This window comes from Chiloscyllium plagiosum, unplaced genomic scaffold, assembly GCF_037043375.1.
Source record: "Chiloscyllium plagiosum isolate Xiang-an unplaced genomic scaffold, Cpla_swu_hap1 HiC_scaffold_22, whole genome shotgun sequence".
In the NCBI taxonomy this organism is placed as follows: Eukaryota; Metazoa; Chordata; class Chondrichthyes; order Orectolobiformes; family Hemiscylliidae; genus Chiloscyllium; species Chiloscyllium plagiosum.
The window spans coordinates 50,645,987-50,659,470 of NW_028270160.1; the positions used below are offsets into that span (position 1 = coordinate 50,645,987).

At 44.2% G+C, this 13,484-nt stretch overlaps 1 protein-coding gene and 1 pseudogene across 5 annotated transcripts in view; both read left to right on the forward strand.

Annotated features, from left to right (window-relative positions):
• sgms1b (sphingomyelin synthase 1b) overlaps window positions 1-13,484 on the forward strand; it is a 113,715-nt gene that overhangs the window by 70,833 nt on the left and 29,398 nt on the right. The gene's annotated exons all lie outside the window — the stretch shown is intronic.
• On the forward strand, window positions 2,528-2,947 carry LOC122561050 (thioredoxin-like protein 4A pseudogene; annotated as a pseudogene).

The window sequence follows — 13,484 nt, forward strand, 5'->3', positions numbered from 1 at the left end:
ATATGTAAGGTGGCCTTGGTTTCTTTTGAAGATCTGGACCCCTGGGGATGGAGTGTTGGGGGGGGGGGGTGTCTCTGTTCCATGATTGATCAATAAACACTCGCAATTGGTCTGGTTCTTCAAGACTTCATATTAATCATGGTCGGGCACAGATCACCCAGAAACAGAGGTTAAACACTTCCATGTTCCTCAGAGGAATTGCGCACATGACTTAAAGCAAAGACGTTTTATACTTTGCTTAGAGAGGTTCTGGTTGCAATTGTACAGTTCATTTAAACAATTATCAATCAATTTAACGATATGATTTTATTGACAGCAACTCAGTCCAATGATATTTCCTGGGAATCAACCTTGTTTTCCAACATCCAAGCTACTCTTAATTCATGAACCTAGTCTCTGCACCTGCACTTGAAAGTCAGTTAGGATGGCCAGTAATGTCTTATCTCATCGAGTTATTTGTGTTGTAAAGGAAGTCTTGTCTGCTAATCTTTGTAGAGGCGCACTGTGGTCAAGTCAATTATACAGCTTTAGCAGGGTTAAAAGCCATTTTATACAACTTTAAGTAGAATTGTCAATTTGCAGCCTAGAAGCCATTTTGTCATGTTGTTTGCATTATGAAGCCATTTTATTACCACCTAAGTTAGTTACAGCATGTAATAAGTGGTTGTTCCTGACAATAACTAGTTACCTCAACCTGTATTCAGGTTTCAGATCCTCACTTTGATAGTCCCTAGGTTTTCCTGGAAAAACTTCCAGGTATTTAATTAGGACTTCACTCAGGCAGCCATTTTTCTAATCACAAAATGTTGAGCCAATCGAGGCGAATCTTTCTCAACCAATTTCACCCCATCAAGCTTGGGCATAAGCCTTTTACTACACTCTGGGAACTGAAACAGCTACTTCTCGTAAGAGACTGGAACCAAAGTTGTACCTTTAATCTATAAAGATTCACCAGTACAGGTTCTCAGTCTAGCTGAGATCTTGCACAAGCTTAAGGGTTGGAGTCCAGAGCGAATTTTAAAGACTTGTCCTATGATCACTGAAACAGCTGCACCGATACTGACCTCTATTAGAACCAGGTGGATCATGTGCAAGCTGCAAACTGGTGGACTGTGGGAGCGAGACGTACCTGGCTCCTTGACAGCCCTTCCGACTGTTTTGGAACCCGTAGGTTCTCCCATTTCGTAAAGCATTGAAGCTATCTTGGAATCTGAGATGGACACAGCAGCTGACAATGCCTTTGCTGTCTGAAGAGGATGATGAATTTCTTCCAAGACTCCCATTGTGCAAGAGATGAGCTGTTGTGCGTTACACACTGACCGTACCAGAGGCAGAGATGGAAGAACCTGACCTGGTGCTGAACTGCCTAAGGAGAAGTTACAAAATAAAAGAACTGGCCCATGTTCTCTGACTTGGGGAGGGAACTAGGTGGATCTCACAGAATGAGTTCCATGATTGGGGCTGTTTCCCTAGCTGACAGATAAGAGTCGGAATGGCCAAACTAGTCCTGAACAGGTCCAGACAGCGGGCCACGGAGGGGGTCATTAGGGATGATTTCCTGCCCCTCCTTCACAGTTATAGAGTCATAGTCATAGAGCCATAGAGATGTACAGCATGGAAACAGACCCTTCGGTCCAACCAGATATCCAAACCCAATCTAGTCCCACATGCCAGCACCTGGCCCTTATCCCTCCAAACCCTTCCTACTCATATAGCCATCCAAATGCCTCCTGAAGAGGACGATGAATTTCTTCCAAGACTCCCATTGTGCAAGAGATAAGCTGTGCGTTACACACTGACCATACCAGAGGCAGAGATGGAAGAACCTGACCTGGTGCTGAACTGCCTTAGGAAAAGTTACAAAATGTCAGAGCCCGTGTGTCCTTGGCGAAGGAGCACGTGGTGTTCACCAACACCCTTGAGTGTTCAGGGAGAGGTAGGCACCGCAGGAAGTGGAGTGTATTATTTCCCCCTCCAACTCTATTTTGATTTAATCCCTGCCCTTCCTTTCACTGTTTGATCACACAGCATTGCACTTGGTGTTTCCTTTCTTCCTAGTGGTGGAATATAAATAAAGATCTACACACTTGTTTTTCACTGTGTGCGACACTGGCACACATGCGGAATGGGTGCTGGGGAAAAATGAGAACTATTACTGTCAGGTGGTAGTGTAAGGGGAAAAAAGGGGGAAAGAAAAAGAAAAAAGTGTCAGAGGTTCTGTTCACGCTGAGCTGGTCTTGAGGGAGCTGGATCAGTGTCAAAGACACTCTACGTGTAAATAAAGGGTGACTTGGTGATAGGATACAGGCCTCTGTGGAGTTATTTCAGTTTTAGTAGCAGTAATAAGTCACATTTTGGCCTGCTATCTTGCTTACAAGAGGCTTTGGAACAAGAGCCTGGGCCAGAAGGGGGGTGGTGGGGCTGCAGCTGCTTGGTGTACACAGAGGAACCAATGGGATGGTGTCAACCTTGGAAAATGAAGTCCAAGTCCTAGCAGGTAATAATAGTAACACAGCTGTTTGCCAGAATGTTGTGTGTGCTCCCATCTCTCCACATTGGCTGGCAATTGGACCAGGCCATTCTGTTCGAGGTAGATTGTAATTGCCATTTGTTTTGGTCATGGCTGGGGTACAACTAATATGAAGTTGGGTAAGATCTTGACAGTATTTCTGAAAGGGTAAAGAATGGTGCTGTCATTTATCTTGTGGATATCAGAGATAGCTGACTTCAACTTTTACGAGTTGTATGATTCGTGCACAGTTACTTTTTTCTTTAGAAACGAGCACATTGTGATTGATTTGCACACAGGTATCAATTACAAAATTAATTGGTCTACAAAAGACAAACAGGAGTTAGTTGACAGTTTTGAAACAGTTTGCAGAGGAGTTTACAAGGAAAAGAGTTTCTAGTATCTCTGAAGGACTGTTCCACCAAATATAGATATTAAGGAATTTTATATGTTTGTTTTAAATGTCCCCGAGTTTTTTCAAAAGCAATAGAAGAAAGGTTAGTGGGTAGGCTGGCAAGTGGTCAGGCTGGATAGTGTGAACCAAGAGCCTGGGTGTCAGCTTGGGGAAAGTAAGGGTTTGAGGTGGGGGGAGGGAATGTGTCAGGTGGTGGGGCTGTGTTGAATCATGTTTGGCCAGAGAGAGATTTGTGTTGTCAGTTTTGTTGTTACCCATGATTTGGACTAGATTTTTCTATTGTGTAACTATCCAGGTAAGTAACTCTGAATTGCTGACTATTTCAGAGACTGGGGATTTCCTCAGAGTTGTAAAGTTGTACAGAATGGAAACTGATCCTTCGGTCCAACTCGTTGATGACCACATCTCCTCAATTAATCTAGTCCCATTTGTCCACATTTCGCTCATATTCCTCTAAACCCTTGGTATTGATAAACCATTTCAGATTCCTTTTAAAAGTTGTAATTGGATTGGCTTCCACCACTTTCTCCAGCAGCTCAGTCCATACATGCAACATCCTCTGCATGAAAAAGTTGTCCCTTTGGTCCCTTTTTAAATCATTCCCCTCACACCTGAAACCTATACCCTCTAGTTTTGAACTCCCCTATCCTGGGAAAAAGGCTTTGGCTAATCACCTATCCAGGCCCCTCAAGATTTCATAAACTTCTAAAAGGTCACCCATCAGCCTTAAACGCTCCAGTGAAATTAGCACCAGTCTATTCAGCGCCTCCCTATTGCTGAAAGCCTCCAACCCTGGTAACATCCTTGTAAATCTTTTCAGCACCCTTTCAAGTTTAACAGCACCTTTCCTATAGCAGGGTCACCAGAATTGAACGCAGTCTTTCAAACATGGCCAAACAAATGTCCTGTACAGCTGCAATATGACATCCCAACTTCTACGCTCGATGCACTGATGAGTGCAAGCATACCAGTCATGATGCAAGCTATAATGCAAAAAGATGAATGTTTCAATGCAGTGTCCGCACAACCCAGGGAGAAATGCATTTCTATGTGAAATTGTAACTTGGGCAATTTTTTGAGTTAGTGTCTGGGGAAGTTGTGGTATAGTGGTAATGCCACTGAAGTAGTCATTCAGAGGCCCGTACTAATCCTTTTGGGACATTGGTTAAATCCAATCATGGCATCAGATGGAACTTAAGTTTTATTAAAATCTGTAGGTGCAAGTAATTCTGACCATAAAACTATTACTAATTGGCAGAAAAAAAACATGCTCACTAAATTCCTTTAGAGAAGGACATCCGAGTGCTACATTTGACTCCAAGCCCATAGCAATGTGGTTGATTCTAACTGCTCTCAAAAACCGCTTAGCAAGCCACTGCGTTCAGGTGTCACTCGGGGTGGGCACCAAATGCTGACCTTGTCAGCAATGCTCAGATCCCATAAAAGGATAAAGAAGTGAAAACTTCCAAGGGGTCCTGTAGTACCACTTTCTGGGGTATCTCTAGTCTTTGATAAACTGGAGACTATTCATCATCTTAGTGGTTGTGACATAATATGACTTCAGCAGTGCAGCAGAGAAGGCATGCTGTTTGGCCTAACTCGCTCAATCTGGCATAGGGTAAGGTACCCCACTCTTCCCATTCCAGACCACTTTGGGTATTGAATTCCCTGCCATGGAATCTAACTTGGATATAACTGCTGGAGATACATAGGTGTGGCAGCCCCTATAGAGAGAGACAGCTAATGTTTCGAGTCCAATGACTCATCATCAAAACTAATGAGATATTAGCTCTTCATAATTGCAGTTTTTCACCTCTTAGCAAAGATGTTTTACTTGATTACACTTCTTACAAGAAGGCATTCAATTTGCTGAGGTACAGTCACTGTTTGGCATGGAGTCTCCAAGATTGCAGTCCCTAATGCCCACTGGCACAGAGTTTTAACTGTGCTGCAGTTCCAAATGTCTGCTGTAGTGAGTTGTTATTGTGTAGGAAACCATTGTGCAGGCCATCTAATCAGCATAGGTAACCCAGTTTGGGTCTTCTGACATGCACATACTTTGCATCTAGTGGTTAGGTTTTGGGAACCTTGCCTGATTTTAATTTTCTTGACACTGCAATGTGCCCCTTGCCACTCCCTCCATTGCTGACACTCAGTAGCTTTAGTGAGTGCAACCTACGAGATGCATATAGAAATTCACTACTGATCCTTAGACAGCCCTTCCAAACCCTTCCAAGGACAAGGGCAGCAGATAGCATGGGAATGCACCAAATGCAAGTCTCCCTCCACGCCACTCACCATCCTGACCTGGAAATATATCATCGTTCTTTCGTTGTTGCTGGGTCAAAATCCTGGAATTTCCTGCCAAAGGGCATTGTGGGTCAACCTACAGTGGCTTAAGAAAGCAGCTCACAACCACCTCAAGGGGCATCTCTGGGCTTGTCAACCAGTGACACCCACACTCTGTAAGTGATTTAAAAAAAACTCTAGCCCTTGCAACACCCAGTCATCATGGAAGCATACACCAAAGGTTGTTCAATGAGTGTTCCCAACCTGAATTCACAAAGCATTAATGTATGCACTTAACAATTTGTCCTTTTTATGTCTCTTATGTAACAATCTCTCTAACTTAATGCACTTGGTCTCTGGTGCTGCCACTTATTTTCTAATGCTTTAACTCTTGTGCTGTCTACCAAAAATGCTGCGACAAGGCAATGTTCCTCCAAGGTTCTTCAAGCTTGATTTTCCAGGTAAGTTTTTAGAGAAGTGCTGTCTCGTATGGAATCTAATCTAATCTTTCCAGCCATACGGTGTAGAAACAGGCCCTTTGGCCAAACAAGTCCACGTCGACCCTCTCCCCTGACTAATACACCTAACATTATGAGCAGTTTAGCATGGCCAATTCTTTGAATCGTGGGAGGAAACCAGAATACCCAGAGTAAACCTACGCAGACACTGGGAGAATATGCAAACTCCACACAGATAGTCACCTGGCCAGAATCGAACCTGGGTCCCTGGCACCGAATGGCTGGAAAGACTAGTGGGCTTTTCTGACCTATCTAGCAGGCCCAAGGTTCAAGACTTCTGTTGATGTACCCATGTAGCTATTGCAGCTCTAGGCGAATGTCTCAGGGTATTTGTCAACATAAACACTCTGAAGATCCATGTTACTACACATCCTGCTGTGAAAAATATCAGTGATATAGCAGTTTTCAAGGAATGCATGTATTTGTATTTTATAATTTATAATGGCAGTATAAAGGGTTGAGTTATCTGAAATATAGATTAAATGATGCACATCATGATGCTTGTATTATCCCATAGTCATCATCTGCAGGAAAGGAAAGGTCCTACAAAGATCAAATAATGTGAATGATCACTACCTTTCTGTTTCAGAAAAAAACTGAAAAAACTGCAGCTGCTGTAAATTGGAGACAAAAATAGAAATTGCTGGAAAAGCTCAGGTCTGGCAACATCTGTGGAGTGAAATCAGAGTTAACATTTCAGGTTCAGTGACCCAAAACATTCCTTGTTCCAGTCCTGTTCTGGCTCCCACCCACAACTTTCTCTGGCATATCGATGATGAAATTATTGGTGCTGCCTCCCTGTCTCTTCTGGAATCAGAATTTTGTTTTGAATTTTCACCCCGCTCTCATCTTCACCTGGTCCATCTCTGACTCCTTCCTTCCCTCCTTCGATATCTTTGTTTCCATTTCTGGGGATAGACTGCCCCCCACTATCCATTATAAACCTACCGACTCAGTTACCTGGACTATACGTCCTCGGACTCTGCTTCCTGTAAAGACTGTATTCCGTTCTCCCAGTTTCTCCGTCACATTCCAATGGTGGCAATTTCAAAGTATCCACCCAATTCCTTTTCTGAGGATTTCCCAGCATTGTTATTGACTGACAGGGCCATCAGCCGGGTCTGATTCATTTCCTACAATTCAGCCCTCACCCTGTGACTTTCCTCCCGCAACAGCGAAAGGGTCCCCTTGACTTAAGCTACCATCCCACCAATATCCACATTCGGAGGATCATTAGCCACCATTTCTACCACATCCAGCGAGATACCACAGTAGACACACATTCGACTCCTCTTCATTGTCCACCTTCTGCAGGGACTGCTCCTTCCAGTACACCCTGGTCCACTCTTGCTTCACTCCCAAGACCCCCCCCCCCCCCCCCCCCCACCTTAAAAAAAGCCTCATGGCACCTTCCTTTTTGCAACTGCAGAACGTGTAACACCTGTCTGTTTATCTCTTCCCTGTTCAATCTCCAAGAGCCCAAATACACCTTCCAAGTGAAATAGTTCTTTACCTGCACTTGACACAATGTAGACTACTGCACTCATTGCTCACAATGTGGTCTCCTCTACAGTGGGATTGAGTGAAGACTTCTGGTCTGTTCACAAAAAAGACCCTGTTGCTTCAACACACCACTCTGCTCCCTGGCCAATATCTCTGTATCAGGTTTGCTGCAGTGCTTCAGCGAAACTCTGAGCAAGCTGGAAGAACAGCATCTCATTTTCCACCTGGGGGCCCTGCAGCCTTGAAGACTCCATATCGCGTTCAATAGCTTTCAGGCATGAACTCTCCCATGTCTGCACCACAACCCCCCCACTCTAGTCCTCATTATCACATAGTCTCAAATTACATGCAATCCATTGTTAGCCACTAACAGTTCCCGTTAATATTTACTCACCCTCCTAACCAGATCATTATCCACTCCTTTGTCTGTCCAACTGCTTTTTCTCTTTGGGCTGTACCCAGCCTATTGTTTACTCCTTACTCCTTCTCCCATCCTATCTTCCACATATACTGTAAACCAACATTTTTCCAGCTACCATCAGTTCTGAGAAGGGTCACTCATCCCAAAACATTGACTCTTATTTCTCTCCACACATGCTGCCATACCTGCTGAGCTTTTCCATCAATTTCTATTTTTGTCATGACTTTTTTTTTAAGATTGATATTGAAAGGAATGCATTGAGGGAAATATGTTACCCAGGTAGCAAAGATAATGTCAACAGATCAGAATGAACATTTGAAAAATCCATTCAAATGTCTGATAACGGCAGGGAAGAAGCTGTTCTACAATCTAATTATATGTTCTTTTATATCTTCTGCCTGATGGAAGAGAGTATAACTGGGATAGGATGGCTTTTTGATTATGTTGCTTGCGTTCCCGAAACAGCAAGGAGTATAGATGGGGTCAATGGATGGAGGGCTGGTTTGATGATAGACTGGGATGACTCTGTAGTTTCTTGCAGTTTTGGGAAGAGCAGTTGCCAGACCACACTGATGCGTCCAGATAGGATGCTTGCTATAAAAAATGAGTCCTTGTCAACATGTCACATTTCTTTAGCCTCCTGAGAAAGTAGAGATGTTGTGCTTTTTTGACCATAGTGTCACTGTCGGTGGACCAAGACAGAACATCGAACGTTACAGCGCAGTACAGGCCCTTCGACCCTCGATGTGGCGTCAACCTGTGGAACCAATCTGAAGCCTGCTTATGCTACACGATTCCATTCTTGTCCATATGTTTATCCAATGACCATTTAAATGCCCTTAAAGTTGGCAAGTCTACGACTGTTGCAGGTAGGGCATTCCATGCCCCACTATTCTCTGAATAAAGAAACTACCTCTGACATCTGTCCTATATCTATCCCCCCTCAATTTTAAGCTAAGTCCCCTCGTGCTAGCCATCACCATCCAGGGAGAAAGACTCTCTGTCCACCCTATCTAACCCTTTGATTATCTTATGTCTCAATTAAGTCACCTCTCAACCTTTCTTCTCTAATGAAAACAGCCTCAAGTCCCTCAGCCTTTCCTCATAAGATGTTCCCTCCAAACCAGGCAATATCCTAGTAAGTCTCCTCTGCACCCTTTCCAATGATTCCAAATCCTTCCTATAATGCGGTGACCATAACTGTATGCAATACTCCAAATGTGGCCGCACCAGAGTTTTGTACAGCTGCAGCTTGACCTTGTGGCTCATACTCAATCCCTCTATCAATAAAAGCCTATCAACCTGAGTGGCAACTTTCAGGGATCTATGTACATGGACACCAAGATCTCTGTTCATCTGCATTACCAAGAATCTTACCATTAGCCAGTATTCTTTATTTCTGTTGCTCCTTCCAAAGTGAATCACCTTACATTTTTCCACATTAAAATTGATTTGCTACCTCAGCCCAGCTCTGTAGCTTATCTATGTCCCACTGTAACCTGCAACATCCTTCAGCACTATCCACAACTCCACCGACCTTAGTGTCATCTGCAAATTTACTAACCCATCCTTCTATGCCCTCATTCCAGATCATGTATAAAAATAACAAACAGCAGTGGCCCCAAAACAGATCATTGCGGTACACCACTAATAACTGAACTCCAGGGTGAATATTTCCCATCAACCACCACCCTCTGTCTTCTTTCAGCTAGCCAATTTCTGATCCAAACCGCTAAATCACCCTTGATGCCATGCCTCCATATTTCGTGGAATAGCCTACCGTGAGGAACCTTATCAAATGTCTTACTGAAATCCATATACACTACATCAAACTCTTTACCCTCATCCACCTGTTCTCAAAGAACTTAATAAGGTTTGAGAGGCACTACCTACCCTTCACAATACTGTGTTTACTATCCCTAATCAAATTATTCCTCTCTGGATGATTATAAATCCTATCTCTTCTAACCTTTTCCAACAGTTTACCCACAACCAAAGTAAGGCTCCGTGGTCTATAATTACCAGGGTTGTCTCTACTCCCCTTCTCGAACAAGGGGACGACATTTGCTATCCTCCAGTCTTGTACTAATCCTGGAGACAATAAGGACATAAAGATCAAAGCCAAAGGCTCTGCAATCTCCTCCCTGGCTTCCTAGAGATTACTAGGATAAATCCCATCCCCAGGGGAATTATATATTTTCATACCTTCCAGAATTGCTAACACCTCTTCCTTGCGAGCGTCAATCCTGTCTAGTCTAGTAGCCTGTATCTCCGTATTCTCCTCGACCACATTGTCTTTTTTCAGTGTGAATACTGATGAAAAATATTCATTTAGCACTTCCCCTATCTCCTCGGATTCTTTGCGCTACTTGCCGCTACTATGCTTGATTGCCCCTAATCTTTCTCTAGTCATTCTTTTATTTCTGATATACGTATAGAAGGCTTTAGTGTTTCCCTTGATCCTACCTGCCAGTGACTTCTCATATCCCCTCCTGGCTCCCCTTAGCTTTCTCTTTTAGATCTTTTCTGGCTAACTCGTAACTCTCAAGCTCCCTAACTGAGCCTTCACGTCTCATCCTGATGCAAGCCACCTTCTTCCTCTTGACAAGAGATTCAACTTCCTTGGTAAACCATGACTCCCTCGTTGGACCACTTCCTTCCTGCCTGGCAGGTACATAATTATCAAAGACAATTGAATAAGCTCCACATTTCAATTGTGCCCATCCCCTGTAGTTTCCTTCCCCATCCTATGCATCCTAAATTTTAATTGCATCATAATATCCTTTCCCCCAGCAATAACTCTTGCCCTGTGTTATATACCTTTCCTTTTCCATCACTAATGTAAACGTAACTGAATTGTGGTCACTGTCACCATAGTGCTCACCTACCTCCCAAATCTAACACCTGACCAGGTTCTTTACCCAGTACCAAGGTTCTTTACCCAGCTTGCCTACATACTGTCAGGATACCATCCTACATACATTGGACAAAAGCTGAACCATCTAAAGTATTCAAGCTACAATATTTCCAGTTAATATTTGGAAAAATAAAGTCCCCCATAACAACTACCCTGTTACACACACTCCTATCCAGAGTTATCTTTTCTATCCTTTCCCCTACCTCTGGAACTATTCGGAGGCCTATAGAAAAATCCCAACAGGGTGACCTCCTTTCCTGTTTCTCACCTCTGCCAATACTAACTCAGTAGATGAGTCCTCAAACGTCCTTTCTGCCACCGTCATATTGTCCTTGACTAGCAATGCCACACCTCTCCCTCTTTTACCACAACCTCTGCTCTTAATGAAACATCTGAATCCACACACCAGCCCCTGCCCCCGGTTCAGGTGTCGACCATCCTGTTTGTAGAGGTCCTATTTGCCCCAGAATGAGCCCCAAATATCCAGGTATCTGACACTCTTTCCCCCCCCCCCCCCCCCCCCCCCCCCCCTTCTGCACACCCTGTAGCCACATGTTCAACTCCTGTCTCTCTATCTCTTTCTCACCTCACTAACACAAAGCTTCCACCCTAACTCCCTGAATTTCTGTCTTACATCCCCATCCCTTTTCCTATCTGTGTCCTTTGTGCCCATATGGACCATGACATGGGGCTGCTCCCACTTCCCCAAGGATCCTGAAAACACGATCTGAGACAGAACCCTGGCACCTGGATGGCAACACACCAACCATGAATCTGTCTCGTTCCCACAGAACCTCCTATGCCCCCCCCCCCCCCAACTATCAAGTCCCCAGTGGCTAATGCACTGCTCATCTCCTGCCTTCCCATCTGAGCAACAGGGACAGTCTCTGTGCCAGAGATCTGCATCCCATTGTTTACCCCTGGTAAGTAGTCTCCTTCAGCATTACCCAAAATGGTATACTTGTTATTGAGGGGAGCGGCCACAGGGGTCCCCTTTCCGTCCCCTGACAGTAACCCATCTGCTCTTTTCTTTTACCTGAGGTGTGACTACCACCCTTTAACTCCTCTCAATAACTCCCTCCGCCTCCTGAATGATATAAAGTTCATCCAGCTCCAGTTCCCTAACATGGTTTTCGAGGAGTTGGATTTGGGTGCAGTTCCTGCAGATGAAGTCAGCAGGGACACTAGTGGTGACCCTTGCCTCCCACATTCTGCAGGAGGAACGTTCACCAGCCCTAACCACCATCCTCACTGTTGTAAATGTCCAAAGATACTGTAGAAAAATAAAGAGAAGAAACTAATTACCTTATCAATCCTGCGCACAGAACCTTTTTTTTTGGTTATAGGAGGAGGTTGGGTGGGTGACAGTACCTAACAAAGTAGAGTTACAGGTAGATGGGATAGTGAAGAAGGCATTTGGTATGCTCTCCTTTATTAGTCAGAGCATTGAGTGTAGGGGTTGGGAGGTCATGTACAGGATGTTGGTTAGGCCACTTTTGGAATATTGCATGCAGTTCTGGTCGTCTTCCTATTGGAAGGAATTTGTGAAACTTGAAAGGGTTCGGAAAGATTTACAAGGATGGTGCCAGGGTTGGAGGATTTGAGCTGGAGGGAGAGGCTGAATAGGCTGGGGCTGTTTCCCTGGAGCGTCGGAGGCTGAGGGGTGACCTTATAGAGGTTATAAAATGATGAGGGGCATGGATAAGGTAAACAGACAAGATCTTTCCCTGGGGAATGGGGGAGTCCAGGACTAGAGGGCATAGGTTTAGGGTGAAAGGGGAAAGATATAAGAGGGATCTAAGGGGCAACTTTTTCATGCAGAGGGTAGTGCGTGTATGGAATGAGTTGCCAGAGGAAGTGGTGGAGTCTGGTACAATTGCAACATTTAAAAGGCTTCTGGATGGGTTTGGACAGATATTGGCCACGTGCTGGCAAATGCGACTAGATTGGTTTCTGATATCTCGTCTGCATGGATGAGTTGGACTAAAGGGTCCGTTTCTGTGCTATAAGTCTCTATGACACTAAGTAGAGTTTCGGGTAACGCAACTACCCAAGTACATTACTCCACTTACTCAGCAGTCCTGTGTCCGCTCCTGCTCAGCATGCGCTCCGCATATTCACAAGGTAAGTTTATATAACTTCCCGGCAGGCCACTGGTCCTCGCTGTCTCTCCTCCCACTGCTGCTGCTGCTACTGGTAAAATCAACAGATTATTGGTGATCGTCGCTCCCAGGCACTTGACTCTCTCGACCATCTCCACCTCAGCACTATTGATACAAATAGGGCTGTGCCCTCCACTCTGCTTCCTGAAGTCAATGACCAGCTCTTTCATTTTGCTGATGTTGGAGTGCTTGTTGTCTTTACACCATGCCACTAAGCACTCAATCACTTTCCAGTATTCTGTCTTGTTTTAAGTCTGACCAACAACAGTGGTGCTGCCAGCGAACTTGTAAATGGAATTGGGGCAGAATTTGGCCACACAGTCATAAGTGTATAAAAGTATAGAGAGCTGAGTACACAGCCTTGCGGGGTACTGGTGTTGAAAATTATGGTGGAGAAGGTGTTATCGCTTATTCTTAATGATTGAAGTTGAGAAAGTCAAGGATCTAGTTAGAGGGGGGAGCCTGGAGCTAGGTCCTGGAGTTTCGAGGTGTTTGTTTGGAATTATGGTGTTGAAAGCAGAACTGCAGTCAATAAGTCTACTCATAGTCTGACATTTGAAATGACTTTAGATGTGTTTGGATTTCATGACAGATCATAAGTGCTGTAATTTTCTGCTTTTCACATTGCAGTGACTTTTCCACTTTGTACAAAAATGCATTCTTGATTTGTCACCTCTCTTCATTTTTCAGACCATGTCTTTAACTACACTAATCTCTGAATACTTTGCTACATATCCCTGCAAATCTGTT